This window comes from Pan troglodytes, chromosome 6 (genome assembly GCF_028858775.2).
Source record: "Pan troglodytes isolate AG18354 chromosome 6, NHGRI_mPanTro3-v2.0_pri, whole genome shotgun sequence".
NCBI lineage: Eukaryota > Metazoa > Chordata > Mammalia > Primates > Hominidae > Pan > Pan troglodytes.
Window position 1 is genome coordinate 163,789,789 of NC_072404.2, and position 20,116 is coordinate 163,809,904.

The 20,116-nt window shown below is 43.4% G+C and overlaps 1 pseudogene; it reads left to right on the plus strand.

Moving 5' to 3' along the window:
- The first annotated feature begins 429 nt into the window (after positions 1 to 429).
- On the plus strand, positions 430 to 824 carry LOC107971641 (huntingtin-interacting protein K-like; annotated as a pseudogene).
- Positions 825 to 20,116: the final 19,292 nt, after the last annotated feature.

Genomic DNA, 20,116 nt, shown 5'->3' on the forward strand with positions numbered 1-20,116 from the left:
TCTCCAGGGCCATGGTTGCCTGCTTCATCAATCCCCTTCACCCTCCTCACCCGCTTAGGCAGCCGAGTACGCGCCTCCGGTGCACTGGAAACCTCAGGCAAACGCCCAGCGTGCAGGGCTAGGGTTGCATATTGACGCAGACTCCAGGCTCTCCAGGCTGCTGTTGACCGTCCTAGTCTTCCACCAGGCCCCATGGAAAACTTGTATAAGTCATTGCCCCTCTCTGGGACTCAGTTTCCTCATAAGCCAACTGCAGATACACAAAAGAGTTCACAATCATTTATTTATTAAAGTACCAATAAATTCAAACTTTCTGAGTCTGCATCCAAATGTCTCACCTTGCCCATAAACTTTATGGCTGATGATGCCCCTAAAAATGTAGGTTTTTAAAAAAATGTAACCTTTTATTTGTCGCCGTGAGATGGGGCTTATGCGGCGGCGTGGTGAAATAGATGCGGCGACCGAGGGGGATGTGGAGCTGGAGTTAGAGACTGAGACCCGTGGCCCAGAGCGGCCTCCCGAGAAGCCACGGAAACATGACTGACAGCGGTGCGGCGGACTTGGAGCGGGTCACCGACTATGCAGAGGAGAAGGAGATCAGAGTTCCAATCTGGAGACGGCCATGTCTGTGACTGGAGACAGAAGGTCCCGGGAGCAGAAAACCAAACAGGAAGGGAAGAAAGAACTGGCAATAGTCAGTATCAAGAAGGAAGATGTGGAGCTGATAATGACCGAGATGGAGATATCTCCAGCAGCAGCGGAAGGCGGCTTGCGGGGAACACATGAGCAACGTGGTAGAGGGGCTTATTGCTCTAACCAACTGATGCGGGCTTTCTCAGATATACCTACTGGATTAATTTATGGCAATAAAATTTTTTTGTCTTTAAAAAAAAAGTAACCATTTTTAATGACACTGACCCTTGCCCCCAAAGCCATGAGGAGGTCACCAGTGATCTCCTAAGTACCTAATGATCCCCTGTCTTTTCTCAGTTCTCACCTCTGAAAGCTACCAACATTCCATCCTTCTTGAAACCTTCTCCTTCACTGGCTTCCATCAGTATCTATTTTCTGGATGGCCTGCCTCTCTCTGACTACTCCTGTATTTTCTTCCTTTTTTCTTTACCAAATATAGAAATTCCCTAATGTTCAGTCCATCCTCCAACCTCTTTCCCATGGCTATTCTCTTTTTCAGAAAATGTACTCACTACCATGGCTTTAGTCACGGACTCTCTGTGGGTAACTCCTCTCTCTTGAGCTCGAAACCACATTGTCAATGAACTCTTACCATTTCTTCCCTGCACCCCATCCTTTACTCGATATTGGCATGTCCAAAAATATTAGGCTGGTGCAAAAGTAATTGCAGTTTTTGCCATTAAAAGTAATTACCAGGAGAATCGCTTGAACCCAGGAGGTGGAGGTTGCAGTAAGCCAAGATCGGGCCATTGCACTCCAGCCTGGCCAACAGGGCGAGACCCTACCTCAAAAAAAAAAAAAATTTCCTTTGCACCAGCCTAATAAAATATCTAAATCCAAACCCAGTGGGGTGGATATCAACTGTTTCTGTCTGCCCTGCATTTCTGTTTTCACCGGAGATCTACGAAACTGTCAATCAAAATTTCCTACCTGGCCTAAATGGAGGGAACGCAAACCAAAGCTTCACCATCAGTGTTACCCCATCTTCCTGTCCGCAGTGATAGGGCCAAGGAGTAAGCACCTGCCCTAAGTGGGATTTGGCATATGGAGACGAGAGGGAGTCGTCTTAGATCATGAACTGTGAAGATGCTGCGGCTGTCTTCTCTGGCCACATGGAAGCTTCAGAGGGAAGGCACGGCACCCAAAGAAAAGCAAACCAGAGCCCCCGAGTGCCTAGGACCAGGAGCGTCCAAAGCCCGATGCAAGACCCTGGGTCTCACTATTAGAGCAGTAACCAATTCCATTTGTCCATAAGCTAGTTTGATTGCATTTTTGTCAGTCATCAAAAGAGCCCTCTTGGCCAGGCATAGCAGTTCACACTGGTAATCCCAGCATTTTGCGAGGCTGAGGCAGGAGGATCGCTTGACCCCAGGAGTTCGAGACCAACCTGAGCAACATAGTGAGACCTTGTCTCTACAAATAATTAAAAAATTAGCCAGGTGTGATGGTGTGTATCTGTAGTCCCAGCTGCTCAGGAAGCTGAGGCAGGAGGATTGCTTGAGCTTAGAAGGTCGAAGCTACCGTGAGCTATGATTGTGCCACTGCACTCCAGCCTAGGTGACACAGCAGGGCTCTGTCTCAAAAATTAAAAACAAATAAAAAAAGAGCCTTCTTTTATTACCTCATTCTCCCAGCGTATTAGTCCATTTTCATGCTGCCGATAAAGACATACCCAAGACTGGGAAGAAAAAGAGGTTTAATTGGATTTACAGTTCCACATGGCTGGGGATGCCTCAGAATCATGGTGGGAGGCGAAAGGCACTTCTTACATGGCAGCAGCAAGAGAAAATGAGAAAGAAGCAAAAGCGGAAACCCGTGATAAACCCATCAGATCTCATGAGACTTATTCACTATCATGAGGATAGCATGGGAAAGACGACTGGCCCCCATGATTCACTTACCTCCCCCTGGGCCCCTCCCACAACACACGGGAATTCTGGGAGATACAATTCAAGTTGAGATTTGGGTGGGGACACAGCAAAACCATATCACCTAGTTAACAGGTCATAAATATTGAAGACATCTTTAACTCTCTCCTCTCCTTTCCTCCAATATTCAATTTGCAACCAAGTCTTGAAATTCCATTTCTATAATCATTGCCACAATCCCAGTCTCTTCTCAACCTCATTGCTACTATCCCAAGCTAACAGCCTCATATACCTTTCTAAAGACTTTTGCAGTAGTCTACTAACTGGTCTCCCACCTCCAGACTCTACCCACCCCTGAGACCACTGTTAGATCCATTTTCCTAAATCGTAAGTCTAGTTACCTAATCCCCCCTTTTAAAAAGTTTCTGTGGGTATCCATTGCATCCAAAATAAGAAAAGATGTCTGTCTTCCTTTGCTGGGGCTGCCATAACAAAGTACCACAGACTGGGTGACTTAAACAACAGAAATGGATTTTCTCACATTTCTGGAGGCTGAGACCAAGGGTCTTCAGGGTTGGTTTCTTCTGAGGCCTCCATCCTTGGCTTGCAGATGGCTGTCTTCTCCTTGTGTGTTTTCATGGCCTTCCCTCTGTATCTGTCCGTGTCCCAATTTCCTCTTCTTAGAAAGACACCAGTCACCTGGAATTACAGCCTACCCCAATGACCCCATTTTAACTTAATTACCTCCTTAAAGACCCCATCTCCCAATGCAGTCTCATTCTGCAGAATTGGGAGCTACAATCTTAGCACATGAATTTGGTGGGGCAATGGTGGAGAGACACAATTTGGCCCATAACAATTCCTCATTCCGATTTCTGTTTTTCTTTTTTTTTGAGATGAAGTCTCACTCTGTTGCTTATGCTGGAGTGCAGTGGCGCAATCTCGGCTCACTGCAACCTCCACCTCCTGGGTTCAAGCAATTCTCGAACCCTGCCTCCTGAGTAGCTGGGATTACAGGCACCCACCATCATGCCTGGATAATTTTTGTATTTTTAGTAGAGATGGGTTTTACCATGTTGGCCAGGCTGGTCTTGAACTCCTGACCTCAAGTGATCTACCCGCCTCAGCCTCCCAAATTGCTGGGATTACAGGCATGAGCCACCACGCCCAGCCTTCTCAAAATTTTTTTCTTTTCTTTTCTTTTTTTGAGACGGAGTCTCATCCTGTGGCCCAGGCTGGAGTGCAATGGCACGATCTCAGCTCACTGCAACCTCCACTTCCCAGGTTCAAATGATTCTCCTGCCTCATCCTCCTGAGTAGCTAGGATTACAGGCGCCCAACACCATGCCCAGCTAATTTTTGTATTTTTAATAGAGACAGGGTTTCACCATGTCAGCCAAGCTGGTCTCGAACTCCTGACCTCATGATCTGCCCACCTCGGCCTCCCAAAGTGTTGGGATTATAGGCGTGAGTCACCACACCCAGCCTCAGATTTCTTAATATGACTCCAAATTAACATTTTCAACCCTACCAAATTTATCTGCTTGGAATAGGCATTCCCTTCCTATCTCCATCTGATATCTCTGTTCATCAGAACCCTTCCCATCCTTCAAAGTCCTTCACAAATGCCCTGTCCTCTAAGCTGTCCTGCTTTCTGGATGGGACTTTCTCTCCCATTCCTTTTGAGCAAGACATCGGTTGCTTTGTTCATCCCGCATCCTCACATTCCTTTGCCTTCCCCTGCCTTGGGAGTGAGACTTCTCTCCACTATAGGTCTGATGGAGCTTCCAGGTAGAGAACCCCTGGCCACAAGTGTGAACAAGCTCAGCCAATCATAGCCGATCTTCTGGGGATTTGCTCACACCAGACAGAAGGTGGTTGGAACTGAGTCATTTGATCGTGGCACCCTCGACGGCTCTTGCGTTCTTCTTGCTGCAATCCTCAGTGCTGCCTGGTTCCTGTCATTCTCAAAGCATCTGTTAAGCTCTTTTTTCTACTCAGTGAGTTACCCAGAAGGCTTTCAATAAACCCATTATTTTTTCTGACTGGAGTTAACCAGTATTCATTTCTTTCATGTGCAACCAAAGAGCGCTATTAATATACTTTGAAGCCCCAGAGCACAGTGTTTTTTCATCTCATAACACACCCTATTTCTGCCTTGTATGGAACAGCTTCCATGATTTCCCCCACATTACTTCTTTCCCTCTTGCTTTTCTCTACATTCAAGCAGCTGGTCCACTTTGTGCTCATTGCCTTAGAGGGGTGTGAGAGAGCAGAAAAGAGAGAAAAAGAAGTTTCCTAGTAACAGAAACACCCCACAGCACAGACAACTGATTTGGAAGCAAACATTATTTGTAATAGTAAGATTCTCTATCTCACCTGCCCAATCTTCCTGGACCAAAGGATTCTCAGAGTTAGAAGCAAGAAGGAAAGATGGAAGCAGATTCAGAGAGCTAAAATGCTCACTGGTCCTGGAGAGAAGCAGCATTTTCTCCTGTGCCCCTGGTAGAACCTGAGGGAGGTAGCAAGACTCCATAAGGAAAATGGATGAGTGCTGTGTTTATGCATACTGCAAAGAGGCACACTGGTTGCATGTAACCCAGAAAGGCCTAGAAGTAGCAGAGAGAATCAAAAGGTAGGTCCTGAAGGGACCTTGCAGAGGGAATGAGTGTGTCCCCATGGCTGCCTGCACGAACAGATAATACAGAACCACAGGGGCAGTGATGTCTCAGCAGATCGTGCTGACAGATGACAATGAGGACCAAAAAGCACCCCCTCCTGATGGCTTCGGATTATGTAAGCCCCTAGAATTAGTCATGACCCAAAAAATGGTGAGGACCTCAACTGAGCTTATTCCAACCTGGTAAAAAAGTAGGGCTCAAAACAGATATTAAGTTGTTAAATAAATAGAGAGAGAAATTGTTCTTTCTTACCTGGGTTGAATACTAAGATTTATTCTCCCAATATACTTATTTATATACCAGTCTTGCCCTTCCTGTTAGACAACAGCACAGCAAGGACTGTCTACAGTAAACTGCTGTCACGGTAATTTATGCAAAGTACAAGCTCAGTGACTATGTCTTTAAGTTGAGTTGAATTGAATCAAGTAACGATTCAAACTTGAAGTTTACAGCAGGGTTAGATTACCAATATCAATGGGAGGTTTATTCTTGGTTTCTGGGAAGAGTGCTGGATATTTTGCACATTTCTATGAGAAAATGAAAGAGTTGTATCCATGATCTGGGAACATCAATGGAATTTGCTTCTCCAGCATAATGGGGGTTGTTTGGCTCTAGTGATTAGAAGGAATGAAAAACTGAAGCCCAGAGGTACGACAGTTTACCCAAAGTAACAGAATCAGTGAGAGAGTTGGGGCAAGTATCCTCCTCACTCTCCATTTACCCCATCTGGCTGAGAGTCCATGTCCTACCCTTCACCCAGTCTCTTGCAGACCCTCATCTCATTCTTGCTTCATTGTTTTCATTGTCCATCCTCCCCAGCCACCTGGCAACACCTCAACTCAGATTGAACCAAGGTCTCTGATCTTTTTGTACACCCGGGCTGCTGGGCTCTGCTTGAGAATATCAGACAACCTCACAGGTTGGTTCCACTAGAAATTCATAACTGCCAGACTTGACTGGGCCCTCGATGCTGCCAGCAATCTAACAATCTTTCTCTGTCCACGCTCTCCGAGTTTCCATTCTAGTTATTTCACAAGTTTGTCTACTCTCCTCAAACTTCCGGTGCCACTCCATCTCCCCTTTTCACTCAATGCTACTAAGATGAAGTCCTCTGACGGGAAAATGCTCAGATCCCCACCACCAAGCCTACATGTATATCTGCATCCACACTCACAAGGAGCACGTTTCCCCTCACAGTCTGAGGGCAGGACTTCACTCGCGCTCTGAATTCCGCCCCTGCCCAAAACCCCTTGCTTTGCATTGCCCCTCTCTCTGCTCCATCTTTCGCTTCTGAAGCACTTGCTTATCTTCAGACTTGAGTCGATGCACATAGATGGTGCCTATTTTAAAAATCAAACACACTTCCGCGGCCCTGTGTTCCCCGCTGTTCTCTTCCCACAGCCGCCTCACTGCTCCCTTCTTGAGTTATTCACTCTCGTCATCTCCATTTCCCACCACAGTCTGGCGGGTGCTTCTGGTCAGCTAGAGTTGCTCTCTCCTGGGACCTCATTGTTGTCTATGGTGAGCGTGTCAGTCCTCACCTTGCTGACAGCATTTGACCCTGTTCAGCGGTCCCCTTCTTCTTCTATTTATTTATTTAGAGACAGAGTCTTACTCTGTTGCCCAGGCTGGAGTACAGTGGCATGAACACAGCTCATTGCAGCCTCTATCTCTTGGGCTCAAACAATCCTCCTGCCTCAGCCTCCCAAGGAGCTGGGAGCAGTCGTCCTCTTCTTGAAAACATTCTCTTATTGATTTCTGTGACTCCACATTCCTCTGATTTTCTCAAATTTCTCCAGCCACATTGTCAGCCTCTTTTTCCAGCTAATTTTCTTATATCCATTCCTTAATGGTGTCCCTTGGCATTGGTATCTTCTCTGATCACCCCAAATACTGTCCCTGGGCAATTTCATCCACTTCTTGGCTTCAATTACGTTCATATTGAGGTCTCTCAAATCCATACCTGCCAGTCCTGGCCTGGGTCCTGAGTTCTGTGTCTATAACTCTACTGGACATCTTCACGCGGCATCCCCAATTCAACAATGCCTAAAACTAGACTCCTTAGCTCCATGTCCCCCCACCAAAAACAAAACCAAAATCCTCCTTTTTTTCCTCCCAGTCAAAGGCAACATCCCCCACCCAGTCATCCTCCTGAACGTCTTCTACCCTCATGGTTCCCAAATGTAGTCAATCACTGGATCCTCTCAAGTCAACTCTAAATGTTCCTGAAATCAGCCTACCGCTGGAGAGAAAACTGTAGGGAAATGGATAAACTTGCAGTTAGACAATGGGGCTTCAAATCCCAAATCTAGCCAGGCAAGTGGCTCATGTCTATAATCCCAACATTTTGGGAGGCCAAGGTGGGAGGATTGCTTGAGCCCAGAAGGTCAAGACCGGCCCGGGCAACATAGCGAGACCTAAATGAGCTTGGCATGGGGGCACATACCTGTAGTCCCAGCTACACAAGAGGTTGAGGTAGGAGGATCATTTGAGCCCAAGAGGTTGAGGCTGCAGAGAGCCAGGTTCGTGCCACTGCACTCCAGCCTGGGCAAGAGAGTCAGACCCTGCTCAAAAACAAACAGATAAACAAAAAATCCCAGATCTACTTACTTGGAGATGCAAGCAACTTAGCCTTTCTATAGTTTCTCCATTTATAAGATGTATGTGGTGATAATACAGCCTTCCTCATGTGGATGCCATGAGGATTAACTGAGCTCGTGCATAGAAAGCACTTAGAAGAAGGTCAGGCACGGTGTCTCATGCCTGTAATCCCAGCACTTTGGGAGGTCAAGGCGGGTGGATCACCTGAGGTCAGGAGTTCAAGACCAACCTGGCCAACATGGTGAAACCCCGTCTCCACTAAAAATACAGAAATTAGCCAGGCATGGTGGCAGGCACCTGTAATCCCAGCTACTCAGGAAGCTGAGACAGGAGAATCACTTGAATCCAGGAGAAGGGGTTTGCGGTGAGCAGAGATCATGCCATTGCACTCCAGCCTAGGCAACAAGAACAAAACTCTGTCTCAAAAAAAAAGAAAAAGAAAAAAGAAAGAAAGCACTTAGAAGAGTACTTGGCACATGGTCAGTGTTACCTCTCCTTATAGTCCTCACTGCCACCCACTGGTAGCAGCCACCCACTGGTAGCAGCCACCCACTGGTAGCAGCCACCCCCTCTTCTGTTTCCCGGCTGACCGATGCAGTCTGCTGATGGGCTTTCTGTCTACGACCCTGCTCCCCTTCCAATCTGGTCTTCACGCTACCTTCAAAAGGATTTTGTTAAACAAAATTTGTTCATGTCACTTCCGTACTAGAAACTTAACAGTGGCTGCCCATTGCCCTTAAAACAAATTTCAGATTTCTGATGACGGCTTACAAGATTCAGCATGACCAGGCCTCTGCATGCCTTTCCAAGCTGATCTTCCGCCATTTCTTCTCAATTCCTTTTCCAGCCACATAACCATTTCCTAAGACACAACTTGCCCCTTCTCACCTGGGCCTTCTCACCTCTGGGTTTTTGCAATGCTGGCCACTGTGCTGTGAACACCCTTTCTTTACCTCACCTCAATCCCTCACCTACCTGGGCTGTGCCAACCCCCGCTTATCCTTCAAGTCTCAGCTAAACATAGCTTGTTTGAGGAAGATAGGCTTTTGTGAAGGTTAATATTAAGTGTCAACTTGACTAGATTGAAGGATGCAAAGTATTGTTTCTGAGTGTATCTGGGTGTTTCTGGGTGTTGCCTCTCCCAGTGGGAGAGGCAGACCCATCCTCAATCTGGGTGGGCACTATCCAGTGAGCTGCCAGTGCGGTTAGAAAAAGCAGGTGGAAAGGAGGTGGAAGAACCCGACTTGCTGAGTCTTCCGGCCTTCATCTTTCTTCCGTGCTGAATGCTTCCTGCCCTTGAACATCACACTCCAGATTATTCGGCTTTTGGACTCTTGGACTCACACAGTGGTTTGCCAGGGGCTCTCAGGCTTTTGGCCACAGATTGAAGGCTGCACTGTCCACTTCCCTACTTTTGAGGTTTTGGGACTGAGACTGAGCCACCACTGGCTTCCTTGCTCCTCAGCTTGCAAATGACTTATTGTGGGACTTCACCTTGTGATGGTGTGAGTCAATTCTCCTTAAGAAACTCCCTTTCATACATTCATATGTCCTATTAGTTCTGTCCCTCTAGAGAACCCTGACTAATACAGATTTAGCCTCCCAACTTGGAGAATGCCCCATCCTCTCCCGGTCCGTAACATTTACCACTGGGCTTTGTCATTGTCTATTTGTCTGTTTCTCGCTGCAGATGATGAGCTCTGCTATCTTTTATAATTGCTTTTATTGCCTGTCTCCACACTAGAGTCTGAGCTATTTGGGCGCAGGGACTTCATTTGGTCCCCATTGCGTCCCAAGAGCCTAGAAGTGTGCCTGGCACACTGAGTACCCTCTCAGTTAATATTTGTTAAATAAACTAAATGATGCCTAGGCTATTATTTTCCCAACACAGATGTGAGGTTTTTAGGTTGAAAAAAATGTATATTATAATTCATTTTGGAAATTGAACGCCCAGCAAATCTTCTTAAAATAATATAATCTGTTCTTGTTCAGAGACCACTCACCTTGAGAAACCTTGTACAATCTTCTCAGGTGACATCTCTGCACTTGATCATCTCTACTGTAATATATCTTCATGGAATGGGCTCCAGAGACCCTTAACCTTGAAGCAATCTTAGTTCATCTCTCTATAGAAAGATTTTTATATCAGAAAGCCTGTGGGCTACTTTAACATGAAATAATGACCTTAATCACATTTGACAACCCTTTCTACTTAAAATTATTTATGAGATTCAAGCGAGTAGTTAGGAACTTAATGACCGATCTCACTTTAAATGGTCCTTCCTTCCTAATGCTTTTGCTATAATGACTTGCAACATAAGGTTGACTTTGTTGGTTCTAGAAAGTAAGAAAAAGACTTTCCTTCATTTAAAAATGTTATTTTAAAAATTTCTTTCCTTAAGCTAAAACAGATGAGATTCAAAAAGGGCATATGTCCCTAATTATTATGATTAAGCATTTATTCTTTTCACGTTAGTGTTTGGGCATCTTTTGGTCACCCAGTCCTGTTCTCTCTTCTTCTCTTTTTTCGCTTTCCTGCCTGCCACATTTCCTGATGGCAAAGAAAACAAATAATTCAAAAGAGAAAAGTACACAATATACACAGATACACAAATGTAGAGAGAGGGATCTTGCAATATAATCATATATGGGGAAAGAAGGATTTGCAGCAATGTCAATATAATCTATTAGTGTATATGTGTGTGTGTATGTTTATATGTATATGTGTGCATGTATGTGTATATATGTATATATAAAGACTCAGTTTCAACATGCTTATCATATCAATTTCCAGGGTCATCTTCATAAATGAGTAAAATTTTAATAGATGCATATGAACACATGTATGTATGTGTATATACACATATATACATGCATACCTGTATAAATATATACACATATATACACGCATACCTGTATAAATATATACACATATATACACGCATACCTATATAAATATATACACATATATACACGCATACCTGTATAAATATATACACATATATACACGCATACCTGTATAAATATATACACATATATACACGCATACCTGTATAAATATATACACATATATACACGCATACCTGTATAAATATATACACATATATACACGCATACCTGTATAAATATATACACATACATACACGCATACCTGTATAAATATATACACATATATACATGCATACCTGTATAAATATATACACACATATACACGCATACCTGTATAAATATATACACATATATACACGTATACCTGTATAAATATATACACATATATACACGCATACCTGTATAAATATATACACATACATACACGCCTACCTGTATAAATATATACACATACATACACGTATACCTGTATAAATATATACACATATATACACGTATACCTGTATAAATATATACACATATATACATGTATACCTGTATAAATATATACACATATATACATGTATACCTGTATAAATATATACACATATATACATGTATAAATATATACACATATATTCCATATTATGTGCATATAATGCATGTATATATACATATGTATACCATGTAATATACATATATGAAATAAACATGTATTTTATATACATATGTAAGCTATGTAATATATGTACATAAAATACATGCATTTTATGTACATATGTATACTATGTAATATATGTATGTAAAATACATGTATTTTACACACATATGTATACTATGTATTATACATACATAAAATACATATATATTATGTACATATGTATAATATGTATACTATACACATATATTTTATAATACACATATATTTTATGTTGATATATGATATATATTTTATATATGTGTACCATAGAGTATACATATATATGTATACATGGATTATATATACATTTATAAATAACAAATACACATTTATATATGTACTGTATGTATGTATACCTATACACACATACATATACAAACACAATACATATATTAATATATTCATATTATTTATAAATAGATGTTTGTGTGTATTACCTGTGTGTATTATACACACATAATATGAATATGTGTGTGTATATAAACCCATATGTTCATATGCATCTACAAAAATGTTACCCACTTATGAAGATGACCCTGGAAATTAATAGATGTACTAAGTATTTATGCCCCTTACAAAACTACACCGCCATACACATTTGTTTGAATTTTTAACATTTAATAACTCCAACATTTCTCCAAAGGAAATGTTAGTAATCTTTTTGTTTGGCCTAAATGTGGTACTTTTCCTTTCTTCCCAAAAACTCTCATGTTAAGCCAAAGTAAATGAAATGCCCTCTAGATTTGGGGCTAATTCCTTGACACCACCTGAAAAACCTGGAGACACCCCTGCATGCTTTAAACAGCCCAGAATTCCTGCTGAGGTGCGTCTTGCGCTTCTTACACCGTGTGCTCTCCACCTAGGCTGGACAGGTCTCCCTGCAACGCTGCACTTCATCCTTGTCCCAGGGGACATAAGGCCTTTTCAGAAGAAGCTAAGGTCTTTCTTACTTACCACTGTTGCAAGAAGAATTTGAGAGCTTTCTTTTCTGTGAACTTCTGGGCTTCCCTGCTCTTCCAAAGATCGTTCTTTCGCCATGCCCAAAAGCTGGCAAACTGTCCACCGTGAGCTGTGTGACACAGAATCTGCAGAGGTGGGGAAGGCCATGGCCAAGGCTCTGTCATTTTGATAGAGTTTTGGAAAAGATGTCTCTTGTCTCTGCTCTTCTTGGGAAAGTGATGTGTGAAATGAAAGCAAAACAGTATATCGGTAAAATAGGCACTCTCCACAGGGGTTTGAAAGCCACCTTAGTAGATAATGTAACAACAATGTGGCTCACACTTGTAATCCCAGCAATTTGAGAGGCCAAGGTGGGCAGATTGCTTGAGTTCAAGATTAATCTGGGCAACATGGCAAGACGCTGTCTCGACAAAAAATTTTTAAAAATTGGCCATGTGTGGTGGTGTTCACCTGTGGTCCCAGTTACTCAGGAAACTGAGGTGGGAGGGTCACCTGAGTCTGGAGGTAGAGACTGCAGTGTGCCAAGATCATGCCACTGCACTCCAGCCTGGGCAACAGAGCGAGACCCTGTCTCAAAAAAAAAAAAAGCTCTGCTAAGCATAGAAAGTGCTCCAGGGAGTACCTGGATTCAGTGTCAATAGAATGTCCATGCCACCTACAAAAATAGTAGTTACAGTGATTACAGCACACAGCACATAATCTAAAGCAAGGAAAAGCACTTACATTTGCCTCTGTGGAAGCAACCAACAAGGCCGTGGGAAAATGAATAGCACAAGGCAGACACACAAACCCCTGGGAAACTGAGAGAACAGCAGGATGACCTAAAGAAATCCAACAATGAGTATCAAGTGGTAATTTGACGTGAACAAATGTAATTTTCAAATAAATTAGCAAAACCAGAAAGAGAAAAAAAGAAGGAATGGAGAAGCCAGACATCTTCTTCCTCCCACTTGCTAATGCCCAACTGTCAACAGGCGGCCATCCCTCCACTCCCTGTTCCCTGTAAGGGCTGCTCTCCCGCTGAGTCCAGCTCTTCAGGAGGGAGAGTGGAGCTTTCAAGTGTTTCTGCAAACTAGAAAACCTGCGTTTCTACCACATTTTATTATTAATTAGGCATGCTAATTAATCAATCCAAAGCACATCACTTTCCTTCCCTGTACCTCAATTCCTCTCTGTCAACTAAGGAACTTGGACTAAATTATCTCTCAGCTTCCTTTAGCTTGACTGTTGCATGCTAACTTTCTGAGTCACCTTTCATAAATGTGGAAATCTAAAGCCACTATTGTTCCAGTCTTGAAACCTTGTAGTAAAAATGTTTTATCAGTTTAATTAAAGTATCTTTTCTACTGAATACAAAAGTAGAATTGGGGAGAATCTAAAAGTAGATTTACCAGTAGTCAGTACTATGGAAAGGGAAGATCTTGCAAGTTAATATCCTACTAACTAGATCTTAAGTGGATCTGAAGAAAAAGGAGGCTGGGCACGGTGGCTCATGCCTGTAATCCCAGCACTTTGGGAGGCCAAGGTGGGTATATCATGAGGTCAGGAGTTCAAGACCAGCCTGACCAAGATGGTGAAACCCTGTCTACTAAAAATACAAAAATTAGCCAGGTGTGGTGGCAGGCACCTGTAATCCCAGCTACTCGGGAAGCTGAGGCAGGGAATTGGTTGAACCCAGGAGGCAGAGGTTGCAGTGAGCCGAGATCACACCACTGCACTGTAGCCTGGGCAACAGAGCGAGACTCAGTCTCAAAAAAAAAGAAAAGAAAAAGAAAAAGGAACCAGGAAGGGAGTTTGCAGAGCAGCTTATCTCACTTTAGGAGTTCTGGAAGCAACAGATGTCACTATTAACAATCCCTTTTTCCTGGCACAGAGTTTGATTGTTAGGATATTCTGGGAGAGACTGGGAGGGATGGATCATGGAAGACTCTTAATTCTGTGTGCGTGTGTGTGTGTGTGTGTGTGTGTGTGTGTGTGTGTAATTATTTTTTTGAGATGGAGTCTCGTTCTGTCACCCAGGCTGGAGTGCAGTGCTGTGATCTTGGCTCACTGCAACCTCCGCCTCCCAGGTTCAAGTGATTTTCCTGCCTCAGCCTCCCAAGTAGCTGGGACTACAGGTGCATGCCACCATACCCAGCTAATTTTTGCATTTTTAGTAGAGGAAGTTTTCACCATGTTGGCCAGGCTGGTCTCAAACTCCTGACCTCAGGTGATCTGCCCACCTCAGCCTCCCAGAGTGCTGGGATTACAAGGGGCAAGCTACTGCGACCGGCCTGTATATCTATATGTGACTTAAGTCACATGTTATCATTGGATTCATTAAAATAAGTTAAACAAAATTGATGAAAGGTAAAATTTCCACAATGAATGTTTATCAAACTTCTTTTGGGTTTATTTTGCTCAAGGGGGAGCTCTCTAGTGTAATCCTGTTGTAAACAAGCGAGTTATAGAGAAACGCCACACTTTGAGACAAATTATGGAGTCCTTTATTAGCCGGTGACTGAGAAACAGCTAGCGCTCAAAATTCTCTCAGCCCTGAAGAAGGGGCTAGATTCTCTTTCATACTATGGTCTAAATAGGGGAGGGGGGTTTAACTGAAGCAATTTTACAGAAGCAGAATAGGTAAAAAGTTAAAAAAATTAATTGGTTATAGAAGCAGTTACAAAAAAATAAACAGTTCCAGGTGCAGGGGCTTAAATTATCACTAAGAGATAAACGCAGGGGCCTTAGGTGCCTTCCACCGAGCACATTCCCAGGAGCTGCTGGTACAGCCTGCCTCAATATCTTATCAGCAGGTGCATTCCTGGATGTGCTTGGAGTGAGCTTGCACTAGTTGTTCCCTTAAGGGGGCTATGGGGGGCTGCAAGTGAAGAAACTAAAATGGAGTCTGTCTGGCTCTCTCTGCTAGGAGAGAGTCACTCAGGTTAAAACAAGGTAGGTTATCACAATCCTACACCTCTTCTTCCCTGTCCATCAAGAAGAAAGACAAGATCTTAAAGATCACAGCCCTATCCCACTCTGTCAAAAAGAGGGGAAAACCATAATTATTCCCTCAGGGAATTTTCTCAGCGTCTCCTCTGCATTTCCTTCAGTCAGCTTGCTTACTCCATGGAAATTTGCACTTCTCAGTGGTTGTCCAGAAAATAGCCATTATCTTACTAAGGTCAGAAATATGACAGAAGTTTTTGCCTAAGCAAAATAAGAGTCAGAAAGACAAACAAAAGGCATAACTGAAATTCACTAGCTAGTCTTTCAAAGAGAGCCTTAAACGAATTTGTCCTCTTCTACCCTCTCGCTGATTTTTATAAATTGTTGGCAATCTTGTTTGCCACCAACTGTACTAAAGGGGAAGAGGGGAGGGAAGGACTTACCAGAGTTAATAATACTAATATTTCTACTATCTGGCATAGCAGAAGCTACTAGAGATCTCTATTTTCTGTTTTCTATTATTACCCATTTTCTATAACAGAGGTCAGCCTCTGGGCCAAATCCAGCCCACCACCTGCTTTTGTAAATAAAGTTTTATTGACACTGATATGGTTTGGCTTTGTCCCCACCCAAATCTCGTCTTGAATTGTAGCTCCCATAATTCCCATGTGTTGTGGGAGGGACCCAGTGAGAGATAATTGAATCATAGGGGCGTTTTCCCCCACACTGTTCTCATAGTAGTGGATAAGTCTCATGATAGCTGATGGTTTTATAAGGGGAAATCCCTTTCACTTGGCTCTCATTCTCTCATCTGCCATCTTGTAAGACATGCCTTTCACACTCCACCATGATTGTGAGGCCTCCCCAGCCATGTGGAACTGTGAGTCCATTAAACCTCTTTTTCTTTATAAATTACCCAGTCTTGGGTATGTCTTTATCAGCCGCGTGAAAACTCACTCATACAGTCACACAACCACAAGCATTCATCTGTGCAGTGTCTATGGCTGCCATCGTATGGTTACAGCAGGGTTAAATAGTTGAGACAGAGGCTATGTGCCTCACAAAGCCTAAAATATTTACTAACTGGCCTTTTACAGGAAAACGATTGCCAACTCTTGTTCAATAATAATAGAACACACAACTTTAAGCAAAGTGCATGGCTGCCTAGAAGACAGGACTTACAAGTGGAAATTGTGGGCCAGGCACAGTGGCTCACGCCTGTAATCCCAGCACTTTGGGAAGCTGAGGCGGGCGGATAACCTGAGGTCAGGAGTTTGGGACCAGCCTGGCCAATGTGGTGAAACCCTGTCTCTACTAAAAATGCAAAAATTAGCTGGGCGTGGTGGCAGGAACTTGTAATCCCAGCTACTCAGGAGGCTGAGCCTGGAGAATCACTTGAACCTGAAAGGCAAAGGTTGCAGTGAGCTGAGATCGTGCTATTGCACTCTAGCCTGGGAGACAAGAGTGAAACTCTGTCTCAAAAAAAAAAAAAAAAAAAAAAAAGTAAGTGGAAATTGTGTACAACTTCATCTCGAACCATAAGATGAGCTTGAGAATAGCAGTCATGCACAGCAGAGAAAAGGGGTGGGACCTGCTTGGTCCCTACACCATGGAGAACCATGTTAGACTTGGACATTCTGCCAGGATTTCTAAATGGGAGGAAAATAAATTTTATTTTGGATTTTAAATCTCTCACAACTAAATATAATCCTAATATGTTGGGATATATCCATTTTTAACATAAAATGTAGCAAAAGCTAAAAATATCTTTTTATGTATCTTCCTCAAACAAAAACACATGGCATCTGCATTCAAGTCAAACAGACATTACCAAAGCTATTCAAAATAATTCCAAATAAGTAAACTCCAGACCATTCAGTAAAAGTATCATTATAGAGAGATGGGTGTGCTCCTCATTTGCATCTGAAGTTTTGTTTCTACATGTTATAATTTCTCAGTTTATCATCCTCATCTGCATCTGAAGTTTTATTTCTACATACTATAATTTCTCAGTTTATTATCCTCATCCTTAATTGGGTGAGGACAGCATGTTATTTCTGTTAAGTATAATAACTATTAAACAAAGTTGTCACGCCCTATGTAATTGGGAATGTCAAATTCAAAATGTGTGCTTTCCTAATGTGTCATGACAAATTAATAGGCATTTATCAGGGGAGAATCAGGGTCATGTTGGCTATAGGTTGACTTTTCCTTCTTGCGGTTATTGTCTTTTTGCTTTCATTGTTGATTGGTAAAAACTGTTCCATCACAACAGGCAAGAAACCTGTGCCTGGTGACACAGCAGGTGTGGGGCACATGTCTTAACAAAATGCCTTTTTATTAATTTAATTAGCACCTGTGATCACAGGCTGGTGATGCAAGAGCGAGTAGCCAAAGCATGGACTCCACAAAGGCTGCCTTCCCCCACAGCAACCATCACTCTGGGACTCTTTCTTCTCTGTCTTCCTCCAGTGCAAAGTCAGGTGTCACTCACTCCTGTCGCCTGATCTCTATTACGTTAAAAAGGTGAAAATATGGGCCTTTCTGGAAATGTGACAATTTGATGAAATATTTTGCTTTTACTTGATGAGAAAATGTTAGAGGATTTAAGAATAAATAGTAATATAAATGTTTAGAGTAGAATCATAGAATTTAGAATGGTGGAAGATACCCTTGAAATCATTTAGCCTCAGCTCCTCACTCTCTGGAAAATAAAACTGAGGCTCAGAAAGGTGAGGTGTTTGCCCAAAGTTATAGAAAGATCTGGATTAGAAAACAAACTTTTTATTTATAATCCAGGACTCTTTCCATGAATTGGGCATATTTCTCACTCTGTCACCCAGGCTGGAGTACACTGGTATGATCTCAGCTCACCGCAACCTCCATCTCGCGGGCTCAAGTGATTCTCCTGCCTCAGCCTCTCAAGTAGCTGGGATTACAGGCACGCGCCACCACACCTGGCAAATTTTTGTATTTTTAGTAGACACAGGGTTTTGCCATGTTGACCAGGCTGGTCTTGAACTCCTGATCTCGAGTGATCTGCCTGCCTCGGCTTCCCAAAGTGCTGGGATTACAGGCATGAGCCACCCCACCTGGCCAAAGCATATTCTTTTTTTTTTTTTTTTTTTTTGAGACAGAGTTTCACTGTTGTCGCCCAGGCTGGAGTGCAATGGCACCATCTCGGCTCACTGCAACCTCCACCTCCCAGGTTCAAGCAATTCTCCTGCCTCAGCCTCCCGAGTAGCTAGGATTACAGGCACCCGCCACCAGGTCTGGCTAATTTTTTGTATTTTTAGTAGAGACAGGGTTTCACCATGTTGGCCAGGCTGGTCTCAGACTCCTGACCTCAGGTTATCTGCCTGTCTCAGCCTCCCAAAATGCTGGGATTACAAGCGTGAGCCACCACGCCCGGCCTAAGGCGTATTCTTTTAGTGTCGAGCTTTTTCACTTTTTGAGGAAATGTGACACTGAGTTTGACTAGGTGTGTAATGGGTTTTGGAACCACAGGGAATGTTTCCCAGAAAACATGGACTTCCTCCTCTCATAGTACGTTGGGCGAGTTAGGATAGCCACAGTCTAAGCATGGTTATCAATAAACAGATTAGATGTTCAAAGGTCGTGCTATCCAAAGGTAATCAGAAAGACCTAAAAATTCAGTAATTTTGCTAATACATGAATTTGGCTTTGCCAGGAAAATCTCTTAGATTACAATCACCCCAAGCATCCACCCATTATCAAACATAGCTTTGCTATTCTCTTATTGTAATTGAGTGCTCAGTAACAACCCTAAAGTGATCTTTAAAAATTGTTTTTATTGGCCAGGCACGGTGGCTCATACCTGTAATAACAGCACTTTGGGAGACCAAGAAGGGTGGATCACCTGAGGTCAGGAGTTCGAGACCAGTCTGGCCAACACGTCGAAACCCCATCTCTACTAAAAATACAAAAATTAGCTGGGCATGGTGGTGTGCGTTTGTAGTCCCAGCTACTTGGGAGGCTGAGGCAAGAGAATCTCTTGAACCCGGGAGGCAGAGGTTGCAGTCAGCAAAGATCATGCCACTGCACTGCAGCCTGGGCAACAGAGCGAGACTCCATCTCAAAAAAAAAAGTTTCTATTGTGAAAAATTGCTTAGTTTCAAGTGGTAGTAACAGTTCAAATTGGCCCAGACCAAAAATAGGGTGCAAATGATTGATTCGTATAACCAGACGGTCTAAGGATACAATAGCTTCAGACAAGGTTAGGTCCAGGTGTTAAATGATGCCATTAAGAAGACGTTTCCATCTTGCCACATTACTTCCTCTGTGTTAGTTTCCTTCTCAAGGAGTCTCTCTGCTTGTGGTGACAAAAAGACTATCACCACTCCGCCAGGCACGGTGCTTCACGCCTGTAATCCCAGCACTTTGGGAGGCCCAGGTGGGCGCATCAGTTGAGGTCGGGAGTTAGGAACCAGCCTGGCCAGCATAGTGAAACCCTGTCTCTACTAAAAATATGAAAATTAGCCGGACGTGGTGGCGCAGGCCTGTAATCCCAGTTACTCCGGAAGCTGAGGCAGGAGAATCGCTTGAATCTGGGAGGTGGAGGTTGCAGTGGGCCGAGATCGCACCATTACACTCCAGCCTGGGCAACACGAGCAAAAACTCCGTCTCAGAAAATAAATAAATAAATAAATTAGCCGGGCGTGGTGGTGCACGCCTGTAATCCCAGCTACCTAAGAGGCTGAGGCAGGAGAATTGCTTGAACCCGGGAGGCGGAGGTTGCAATGAGTCGAGATCACCCCTCACTGCACTCCAGCCTGGGCCTCAGAGTGAGACCACGC